The sequence below is a fragment of the Copidosoma floridanum genome, unplaced genomic scaffold (genome assembly GCF_036245765.1).
Source record: "Copidosoma floridanum isolate Cflo_tuat_1 unplaced genomic scaffold, Cflo_Japanese_pri ptg000026l, whole genome shotgun sequence".
NCBI lineage: Eukaryota > Metazoa > Arthropoda > Insecta > Hymenoptera > Encyrtidae > Copidosoma > Copidosoma floridanum.
Window position 1 is genome coordinate 4,822,357 of NW_028321903.1, and position 12,166 is coordinate 4,834,522.

The 12,166-nt window shown below is 33.7% G+C and overlaps 1 long non-coding RNA gene across 4 annotated transcripts; it reads right to left on the minus strand.

Annotated features, from left to right (window-relative positions):
- Positions 1 to 3,023: 3,023 nt before the first annotated feature.
- On the minus strand, positions 3,024 to 11,455 carry LOC149373830 (uncharacterized). Of its 4 annotated transcripts, XR_016293290.1 has the most exons (16): positions 11,330 to 11,455; positions 11,117 to 11,239; positions 10,907 to 10,958; positions 10,731 to 10,829; positions 7,288 to 7,434; positions 7,141 to 7,181; positions 6,848 to 7,067; positions 6,045 to 6,447; positions 5,864 to 5,970; positions 5,613 to 5,799; positions 5,304 to 5,543; positions 4,756 to 5,198; positions 4,165 to 4,383; positions 3,880 to 4,086; positions 3,611 to 3,799; positions 3,024 to 3,529 (listed from the first exon to the last, which is right to left on the minus strand). It is a non-coding gene; the product is annotated as an uncharacterized LOC149373830 (long non-coding RNA). The 4 variants fall into 4 exon arrangements; XR_016293289.1 differs by having other exon boundaries at positions 3,880 to 4,020; positions 6,848 to 7,181; XR_016293287.1 differs by having other exon boundaries at positions 6,848 to 7,181.
- Positions 11,456 to 12,166: the final 711 nt, after the last annotated feature.

Here is a 12,166-nt window from a genome sequence, read left to right on the forward strand (position 1 = left end):
TAGCTTGGGTTTTAGGTTTTGTTGCTATTTATTTAATAAATTATTTAATCATTATATTATTATTATTTTATATATTCAATGTGATATTAATTTGCTGACCCTTGGGTCATTGGGTTAAACAGCTTGGGTTTTAGGTTATGTGGTTATTTTTTTATTGACCTATATAATTATTATGTTATCAATTTCTGCCCTTGGGTCACTGGGTTAAATAGCTTGGGTTTTAGTTAACTGGTTTTTGGGGATTTGCCCATATAGCCAATTTGAATTGCGCGCGCTGTTCCGTTGCTGCTTTTGAGATCACTGCATGGGCGTGGCTTAGTGAGTGTTGGCTTTATCGCAGTATCATAGCGATACCAGCAATTGCCTGCTGTGTGCCTTTATCTTTCACAAATTTGGCATTTTCTGGAGTTTGGATCAAGTTTTTTCGTGCATATTGACTTAGTCTATTAGTTATAATTTTTACTGCTTCTTATAGATGTTCGGGTTCATAACACGCGAAGTCTCTTTCGATTTCTCTAGTGTGAGTGTGGTAGTTTCGAGGTTGTTCGTAATAATGGACGATTAGCAGTTGATAATTAGCTGTCGACAACTCTATTATACTGGTTAGCCAGTGAAGTAGATTGCGTTGTTAAGCCGGAAACATATTATAAGAAATGAAAAGATCAATTAAATGGTTCGCAAAACTTGATTTCTTGATGCACAAATATTATAACGACAATTTGAACAATCAGACAGACGTTTAATAATACAACTCGCCTTAGTCAATACTGGGTACTTGCTAGTTGGTCGGCGGTTTCTCCAGGAAAGAGGACGAGCTCGCAGGGCATGGTTCTATTTAAACCCTAAATCGGATCGATAATCGGGGGTAGGACCGTTGGTGAGTCAAGGAGTGGAGTTAAATTTTATTCACATATTCTTGGAAAAATGGTGCAGCTGTAGGCGTGAGCCAGCTGTTGAATTTGGCGGGGGTGGAGTTCGGGAGCAAAAATGGCCGGTGAGCACGCGATCGACCGATTTGTTACTGACAGTGGATAGTCGTCACTAGACGTGATATTGGTTAACATCAAAGGTTAAGATTAAAATTATCACTCGTCGCTTTTAAAAAGCTTATCTTTTAATCTGAATAAGTGAAAATGTCACTTATTCAGTGCGCAATTCATTTTTACTCATAAAAAAGTGGATTTGACTTATGAATTAGTTAAAATTCACTCATAATTACGTGAAAGTTATGATTACTCAACAATAAGTAGAATCATGTAGGTAAAAGTGTCTTATTTAAATAATTTTTAAATATGTGGAAGTAGTAAAAGGGGTCCATCCATGGCTGCGTCTGCGCAAGGTTGTTGTTTTTATTGTGACTGCCATCTTGGGGCCGCAGCATTTTGCAAAACTTTTCGTGGCGTGCAGTTCATGCCGAAAGAAAGTTGTACTCAATACGTGTTTATTCTCGTCTTGAAAAGGTTCCTCTGTACCTTTGTTATCAGTTTGTAAGTTTTTATTGTACTTTTCGCTAAAATTCTATCATTCACCGAAACATTGAGGCCTGCGCCTGCAGAAGTCAACGAACAACAATAATACCCAGCACGCAGAAAGGTTACTTTCGTAATTCTATAAGAATTCAAAAAGAATTCTTTCTTTTGCATACTCTCGCCGAAAGTGCTTCCTATCTGACCTGCTCCAAAACAGATAATCAGCAGATCAACAGATACTTTCGCATAATAATTGCCTACCTTCGTCTGACCACCCCGACCCTAGCCCACAAAATGTTAAAATTTGCAATAAAAAAAATATCAGTACACGTATTTTGAACTGCACATTTCGCCTGTACAAATTATTTTAACTGCACACGTCTGAAATGGGCAAAAAAAATTAATAAACATCAGCACTTTTAGGGGGACACTAAACGGTCCATATCTTCGTAATGAAGGCTTGTATTGAACTGCACACACCTCAAAAAAACTGCACATTACACGATCTTAACTGCACACTCAAATTTTGTAATTGCACACCATTATTTAGTTAATAAATCGATAAAAACTAAATGTCGTAGCTCTACTGTAAATTGTTGTGCATTACTGCGCATGCGCGTGACTATTGGCCAATCATGTGCGTTACAGTGTGCTTGCAGTACTTGCACGTTGGCGGGTATTTACAAAATATTATTTACGTAAATGTAATCGTCCTTTTGTATGTAAACATAGAAATGTCTATGTATGTGTGTATAACTACATGTTTACAACGAAAGCAGCAAATCTGGATAATATTGAGGCAGAAATTAAATAATCTTTATAGAAATAAATATAACAAGAAAAATATTATTGATCATGGGTCATGTTATCCATGGATACAACATGTATGTATGTGTGTGTGTATATACACTCCATTGCTAATGCAGAGTGCACCGACATTACCGATGGTGTAAATAGTATTACGGTTGAATTCCAACAACCCAATAACTAATGTATTTATTTTTTTTTTATATATACAGGAAGATTAAAAAAAACTTTTATCCATCTAGAAGTTACAAATATGTTTTGAAACTAAACATGATTCCTTGAAAAATATGTAAAGATTTAATTAAAAAATTTTATTTAGGACTAGATGTATCATGCAAATATACTTTTGACATGAATAATCACTTTTTTGGCTTTAAAAATTATGCTTTGATCAATTAAATTTACAAATTTACCCCGGAATTATTTGTATTTACACATGAAAAAAAGCACAAAAATTCAATTAAAATTTTTTTAATTAGGTATGCATTGTTCTATACTTTAGAAACTTAACCATCTCAATTAACGTCTAGCTTTCTTTATTTTTCGACAAAATATCTAGACCATCATAATGTGCATGTTGATTGGTTGAATTGCAAAATCAGCAACAAACCCTTTGTATCCAATTTAAGGTCAATTAATTTTTAGAACTCCTGTATACATTTTTTAAAATATTTATTTTCTATGTAATACATACATAATAATGTTTATGCTGCATAAACACTACGTTTTAAACACATTTGTAGAGTTTAACTTTCACTTTGTTCAATATTTTAATAAATAATACTCTGACAACACTATATTTACATAAGAAAGTGAAAAATAAAATTTTACAACAATCTGAATATCATCAACCAATCAGGCAACTTTCCCTTAACATAAAAGCTGTTTATGTTTCCAGGTCAAATAATTTCTAGGTACAAGTATAGACTAGGGGTGTGGCGATTGAAGCCGAGAAAAATTTTCGATGAGTTTGCAATTTTGCATCCGCAAAAATCCGGTAAAAAGTGCTGTATATCTACTATTAGAATTTTTGAGACTGATTAACTGCACAACTAAGTGTTTATTTTCGTGTTGTGTTCAATAATGCTGTAAAAGAAATAAAAACAGTTGATTTGTTTATTTAATGTTGCCCGAGCCCAAATCTTGTTTTTGTAAGATATCTCTTCTTTTTTTTTGATCTATGTAATCTAATAAATCGAGGCTTTTTTAAAATCATACTCGTGCGACGTTTGATTTTCAATACACGTGTAGAGCTGAAAAAATAGAGACATCAGTTTAATTGAAGTAAATAATACAAAAAAAACTTTTTTTTTTTTAGAAGTTACTATATTTACAATTATAAGCTCGACAGGACTGAGAACCTAAAGTTTTTCAATATCGTAACCGTATTTAAGCAAAATATGAATCAGCACGTTTTCTGGATGCGCAACAAGATCAATCAAACCGACTAGCTGCTCGAACAATTTATTTTTCATATCCATGTCGCTTGTGTTATGCACGCCATGTTTCAAAGTAAAGTTTTGCTAAAAACGTATTTTTCTATGTAAGTATTTATACGTCATTTTGTGAATTTTCGTAGTGAATTATTTTTTCATCATTGTACCATTGAGTTGAGACAAGTTTTTAAGCCGTAGTTTCCGGGAGACGCCGTCCAAGGTAAGTATTTGGTCAAAGTGGTCGTCTTTGGGAATGAAAATTTTTCCGCATTGTATTGACGATACTTGATGACTTCGTGCAGAATTCCCTGATGATTAAATTTTTTTGCACTATTACTGAGACAGTCAATGTGATACCTGATTCTACATACTATCTATTTTCAATCATTATTAATTTAGCTGGGTGAAAGAATAAGTCTGAAAATAATGGTTAAGGTGAATTTTAGACTTACCAGGATTATCGAGTTGACCTGCAAAATGTATTGAGATATCTGTTGAGGGGGTCTCTTGGACTGCGCCTATTCGACAGCGACTTGTACTAAAGTGGGGAAGAAATTGTGGACCTCGCTGACTTCTCTGTAAAATATGTATCATTCGCACTCAGATCCTCCGATACGTAAGATTCGGACTGCAAGCTGCGTTCGATTGCCGTGTTGATAGGCTCCGGGTATCTAAAATATAATAAATAAGTACAATTTTACTATTCAAGTGTTCAAGTGTGCAGACAGTAAATTTCGATCATGACGAATATTTTTACCATTAATTCGCCAAGCACGTGCGAAGTATTGAGGATCGTATTTAATGACCATTTTTAATATTTAATGACAAATTATTAGTCACTTGTGAAGATTAATGTATTACATCATAAACGTCAAGTTATTATAAAAAAGCTCATAAAAAAATAGTTATATTAATACTTGCTGTACATGCTATGTTAAATTAATGCGCTTTTTTTGTACAGAAGTTTACTGAAAAGTTAAACCAAAAAGCAATTAATATAATAAAAAATATTCAATGCTCGACTGTAGAATCAAAAAACTCACCTGTTCACGTGCAACGGCAAGCTCGCATACCTGCAAGCTCAACTGTTCATTGCTCTCTTCGACTTTCCGTAACTCTTCGCTCTGGTTTTGATTCTCGTTCTCCAACTCTTTCAGATCCTTCAGTAAACTAGCAAGTTCAGCCTTGAGTCTCAGTTCTTCGAGCTGAGAAGCTTGGAGCTGTTCCTCCAATGTCTTGAGCACGCCCGTGCTCTTCTCACGCTCTTCCCGTGCTCTAATCACACTCGAGCTGCTGCAGATCGCTCAGGCTCTTAAGTGCCTCGGTATGACGGTGTTCGAGCTGGCGCAACTGATCCTCGTAAAATTTATCCATTCGAGCCTATTGCTCGTCAATTTCTTGCGCGAATAGATTCGTGCAGTCATTCGTCTCGCCGAGATCCAAGCGAAGTTTGTCGCGCTCACAGCGCAGGTGCTCCATTGACAAGCTTCAAGTTTTTTTTTTGCAAGATCAAATAATGTTTTATCAGACAAATGAAAATTTGAGGAAAAAATGATCAATCAAAGTATGATACTGCTTTTTGATTACTCACTTCAAATTTCGAATTTCTTCTTGATAAAGAATGAGTGCTCCTTTCAGTAGATGTACGTAATTTCCAACATTTTCAGCATGAGATACCTCACGGTGAAGCTTAAGCTCGGAAGATAAGGCATTTGATAAGTTAATAAAGTTAACAGTAGGGCCGTTAAAGCCTAAGAAAAGCAATAAGGAACTGGCATCTGTCACTCCAGCAACCTCCCACAGTTCTACAATGGCACTTCGTGGAGTAGATCTATTGCGTGAAAGATGAGAGTTTGGATACTGATGCACAAATTTATTTATTATCCAATGGTTTACGTACCCTGTTTGATTATCTTCGAAATCCTTTCAACTATCTGACTTTGTTCATTCCCTGTGTAAATAACTGGACCAAGTCACGTTAAAATCTTCGAACACTTTATTAGAACTCTCAAAAAATTTAAAAATTCGTTTAAATTTATTAAGCCGTCGCAATCCGTATCTAGCTTTTAAAAGATAATTTGGATGGCCTGAAAAATAGAGTTCAGTAGAAATCGTCGCGATTGAGTGAGGATGGAACAAATTTTAACTTACATTTTTGGAAAGGGTTGAATCTCCATTTAAAAAACCATTTATACTATCTGTAGGGGAGTTTTGATTAGTCCACGTCTCCGGTAACCGTTGATAATTGATGATTGCATCTAAAATAGAACTCACATTACAATCTTTAACTCGCAATAGTAAATAAAATGAAAAAGATTTTAGCATTTTTAACCTGTCTCAATTCGTTGGCAATTTTTAGCCTCTGGCTTTTTCCTTTCTTCCAATTGGTGATTGTATTTGGTACACACAGTGCCGTGTTCAGGAATAATATCTGATTCACCGTTAAGTTCATTTTCCAAACCATTGACAGGCGTCTTTTGAAATTCATCGAGCAGGGTAACAAAGGCATCACGGAATTCAATGAATGGAACTAAACTCTGACTCTCCTCTATCTTGAGTAATTCAAATATTGCTTGCTCTGCTTACTCATCATTGCTCAGCTTACTTTGTCCGTTGGCCAGGCAGCTTTTGTACACAAAAAAAAGGTTCTGTTCATGTGGATCAGTGGGCTCTTCCTCCATCTCATGCCTTTCACCGGTTTCTGCCAACTGTCAAAACTGTAGAGTCCTGAGCACCTATTTAAATTTAAATTCATAAGTCATAAAAAAAGTATTTTTTAATGACTAGGCTCCTAATTTGACCAGTCAAATCAATTATTCAACAAAAATTACTAGAGCAACGGATTCATGAATGATTGAAACTGCTTTAGCACATGAAATATAAGATAACAGTCATTAAGATCTACATGCAATTGCAAAACTCTTATCTCACACTTGAAATACTTTCACTTGTGCACACATATGTACAACAGACGCAACACTGGTAAAATATTTTGCAATAACAAATAATTGGATTAACGAGAGCCAATTTCTACCAAATGTAAACTTCACATAGTGGCTTGAAATAGAGATTTATGTATTGAAAAACTGAAGAAAAAAAAAACATTTTCACAATGAGAAAAAAAGAATTTATTACTCAAGCTCCTGTGATTGGCCCATCTGGGATCATTAGCTGTATAGCCGTTGATCAAATGCTCCACTACTTTTAAAACCGTGGTATCTAACGGTGCATCGATATATCCAGAACTGGATCTTCCGGCATAGGGAACAAGTTGGTCAAAATATCTTCATAGCTCTCTTTGTTGTGCCTAATGCTCAGATGGAACGCAGCCTGTAGTTGCTTTACGTAGTCGAAACTAGAAAACATTTCTCTAATCTCCTCCTTATTCAACAAACTCATAAATTGTTCGGGCATTAATGACAAGTTACCAGCGTGAGCATCCACGCTCAAGTTTGCATTTGAATAACTCCTGAAAAAAAACATATACGGTTTGAAGAGTAAGGTTGTACAAATAATGATGGCATTGTTTTATTCGACACCTACGTTTATGAAAATTCAATCAAAAATAGACTTACTGTTGATTTTAGCGCGGCAAGGCCGGAATGATTTCGATCATGTTCGTGAGATCTACCATTGTTACAGAGAAGGAGACTATCGAGTCCTTGGTTTATTGTAATGACTGATAACTGAATAGCACCCGCTCTTCTGTTATGGATCGTATCCTGAAAAATTTTTTAAATATTAATAAAGGGTAAAAAACCTTAGATGATATTTTGAAAATTTTTTAGTCTTAATCATGATTAGAAATGAGTAATCTAGCTGTAATGTTTATTTACAGTGATTAGTAGACTTATTATAAAAAAAATAATAAGCACATAGCATAGTTCTGCTGTAGGTTTCCTTTAATTTGCTCTATTATTCAACTTTTTTTTTTAATGTTTACAACTTATTTCCGACACTGAAAATCTTTTCTTCAAATGTAAAAAACTTATCAAGACTAAGAATAAACAATTAATCAAGTTGGTGATCCATTTTTTAGCAATTACAGATCACAGGCAAAGCTATCAGGCCTATGTTTGTATGTTGCTTTTTTTCTGTACAAATATCGCTGTTCCAGATTTGAGATTGACGAGTTGGAATACTTGGAACTCGGAATGTTGGATTTTGGATTTTTGGATTCAAAATTTTTTAAAGTTCTCTTTCGTAGTACTTAATCGTAGTTCGTTCTTTAAAAAGATCCCAACTGTCACTGCCACCATCGCTCATATTTTTATGTACCTAAATAAAATAGCTAAATTTAGGTGTATCAAGTAAATGGTGTGCTAAAGAAGTTCCACATTTGTGAATTTTTACTTTTTTAATGAGCTTTTAATTTTTAATAATTTGGTTAGCTAGTTAGGTTGGACAGTACTATATGCTTATACATACAAGATAAAAGAACTTTTTATTGTATGTATGACATAAAAAGTGATTCAAAATTACTTATTATTAATGATGAATATGGAAGGATTTGTAAAAAATTATTTGGCATCGTAAGTTAAACATTAAAACTTATAAACATCCTTAAAGGCGGATTAATAGAGAAAAAAGTGGGTATTGATAAGTTTTTAATCTGGTGATTTATGGAATAAGAATTTTAATATAAACTAAAAAATCACAATGCCTGGACCCCAGCCATCTGTACCTCCCGATAAAATAAAAGCCATAATTTGTAATTATGATATTTTGGATAGTAATGGAAAGTTAAAAAGTCGAAGTGATGACATATGGAAAAGTATTTGTGAACTTCTGGACAATAAAATTAATTGTGTTAATTTATATTTAATGTTGTATAATAATAGACACAGTATTTTTGATTATTATAAACAAACAAAGAAAGTTGAGGAGGGTCCGACAAACATCACGACAAACATCATTAGTTTAGAAGATTGTATCAATGAAGGCGATGAGAATTCTGAACTTGATCTTCAAAGTAACAAGGATTCCGATAGTGATTTTGAAGTTCTAAGTGTACAAACCAAGTTACTAAATAGTGAAAAAAAAATTGAATTCAAAATAAAATTAAGTCTTGATCAATGGTCTGAACTACAACCTATTAAAAAGGTGTACAAAGATGGAAGGGAAGTAGAAATGCTGCAACCAGGTTGGGGAGATGCAATTGGTAAAGCTGTTTATGCTGCACAAAAGCTACCATGCACGTTTAATTTTAAACGTCAAAAAGTTGGAAGTACAATGTGTTACATTTTCTTGGAAGCCCACTGCTCTACGTGTGCAAATTACATGGTTGTGAGGTGTTTTCAAAAACCTAAAGAACCATCAGAGGTATCTTTAGATGTAATCACCAATGATTCAAAAGGAATCGTTCATACAAAAAAAAAACGTTTGGCTGGTCTACAGAGAAAGCTCGTAAAAAATGAGCTTAAACACAAAACAGCTCGGCAGTGGAGGGTAGATGAAGCTGACAAAATCATGGATTATGGAGATAATGAATCGCCTTTTTTATACGACTTGAAAAACGTAGAAAAAGCTGGTCAACAAGCTAAGTATGAGCGACTAGGTTTAGTTAAAGGAGAAAATTTGTTTGAGTCACTCGACAAATTAAAAACTCAGAATGCAACAGTCAGTCAATACATAAAGAACATTGGGTTCAATAAATTTTACATTACGTATTGGTCAAAAGAACAGATTGAAATTCACAATGACATCCAACAACTTCTTCGAAATCCTGTTTCATTAGATGCTACAGGATCGGTAGCCTTAAAAATTGATCATGCTAGTGGTAGGAGTAGCCATATATTTTTAAGTGTACTATGCACTCATATAAATAACACCATCGTTCCTTTGACACAAATATTATCTGAAGTAAATGACAGCAACTTCTTATGTTTTTGGTTACGTGACTGGCTGAAATCTGGAGCCAAAATACCTAGAGAAGTAGTTACTGACATGGGAAAAGCCCTTCGAAATGGAATTTCTTTGGCGTTTAATACCATGACTTTCAAAAAATATAATGAGGAGTGTTTTTTAATTTTACAAGGACAAAACTTGCAGCTAAACACTCAATTAAAAACAGATGTAGCGCATCTAGTTCATGCAATTACAAGATGGCCATGTTTAGCTAAAAACAAGTCCAAAAAAGTGCAAGAGGTATATAAAAGATGTATAGGTTTCATGACAACTATTGAAAATTTTAAAAATTTTTGTGATTTTTTAGAAAAAATATTCATTTTAGCAAACAGTAAAGTATTTGATATAGATTGCCAAAAAGCTTTTGAATACATAAAAACAAAGATCCAAACATATGAATTCGAAGAATCAAGTGAAAGTAAGGAATCCCAATTTTCAGATCACCATCAATGTGTTTTTGTAGACGATAATAACGATGATGCTGATGATGATGATTTTCAGTCTCGTAATATACGTAAATTTATTCAAAATTTAAAAAACAAGGTAATTTGTGAAAAGAGTAATAATAGTATGGACTTTAATCATCAAGATAATACCTACTTTTTGATCGACTTCAGTGACCGACTGACCATTCTGTGCTATGAATTTCCCTCTTGGACTAACGTAATGAATGGTTATTTTGAAAATGAAAACAAAGTTGCTTCTTCAGCTAGATCTGAAACATTATTCCATCAGTTTAAAAAATATATTATGACAAATAAAACACCAGAAAGAATTGACGTTTTAATAGCTTCACATTGCGCAGACATCAATAAAGTATTAAAAATAGTAAGAGCTCAAGTAAACGATTTATCAGCTTTAATCCCGATTAAAACAAAAAGTAAGGAAAAAAAACCTGATATTGAGTATTTACATGCCGCAGAGCAGTGGAAGAATAAGAATCCTGTGAGTGAATGTAATGATGGTGATTCTTCAATAAGTGACAATGAATTAGGTGATCAATTTGGTTTTGCTGATGCTGATAACTTAAAAAAAGTATTAATTTTACCTGACTCAGAGATAGTAGCAGAATCAAGAGAAAAATTTGGAATGAATAATTCAACTGACTTACCAAATAATGATTTAAATAAGCTGTCTTCCGAAACTCATACAGATTATGGAATAATAGAGTTCAATGACCAGCCTTCTTCAACTGCAGCTCTAAAAGACTCTGAAAAAAAAAAATTAAAAAATGAGGTTATAAAAACAGTTGAATTAAATCTTAGCCACAAAAAAAGAGGAACTTACGTAACTCCAGAGCCAGAACTTTCGCTGCTTTTACAACGACCTAGTGGATTGACTGGTAAAAAAATAAAAGCAGTAATTAAAAATGGTAACAAATGTAATGCTCGAAAAGTAAACAGTATTCCGACAACATTTACAAATACTTGTGCCTTTGATGCTTTAACTGAAGTTTTAAGTAATACTATTTGTAATATAAGTACTTTCAAAACTTACATTCAACAGAAACAAAATTTTCAGAAATCGTTGCAAAATATTTGTTACCCCACAACATTGATGAAGTATGCAGCAGAAGGTCCCAACACTACATTATATACTAATCGAGCATACTTGCTATCACTACATTTTGAAACAGAAAATAGAAATGTCAATTGTGAAACAAACATTAATGCTATGATTCATAAATTAATGGATGGTTGCGAAAGTTACCTGGAATTAACAAAATGTCAATGCGGTAGTGTAAACAGTTCCAAAAAATACATAAAACCACTGCCAAGTACTGAAGTTGTTTGGATGCATCAGTTCAGGAATTTGGAAGAAGAACTGAATCGTGTCTTTAGTGAGCAATCAAAGTACTGCATTACATGTGAAACCGATAAAAAAGCAGTTTTATCATTTACTTTAGGAACTTACTTACTAATTGATACCCAAGATGCTTATCAAGATTCGTCGTATGCCAAAATATTTAACATAAATGCATCTCAGATTAAAACCGAATTATCTAAATTACCAGTCAATCTCAATATACAAAATCAAACATTTATATTGACTGGTGTGATAAGTTATATTGAACCTTTGGAAAAGGGGAATCTAGGCCATTACGTAGCTTACTGCAGATCAATCAAAGGCTCTTGGCAAGAAAGAAATGACTTATGTAAGGAAAGGACTCATGTACAAAATACTAGTGTTAAAATAAGCATACTTACGTATGCTAAATGTGATAGTATTTAAAAATTTATAGACTTTCATTTATAAATAGTGTACATAGTGTGAATATGTTTATAAGTAGGTGTTAAAAGTGTTGAAAAACTTTAAATATTAAGTACAAAATTTTCTTATTTAGAGTATCCGGAGTCCTGTGCTGACCACAATGTTATTTTATTTTAATATTAGCTTAGTTTTTTCGTCTGCTACTGCAGCATACAAATATATATATATATATATAGTATGTTAGAATGAATTTGCGCAGTTTGCGTCTGCGGCGAGCGGCGACTGCGGCAGTGCGGCGGCGCGGCGTAGTGTTTCGTCATGCCGTTAAGCGGTTTG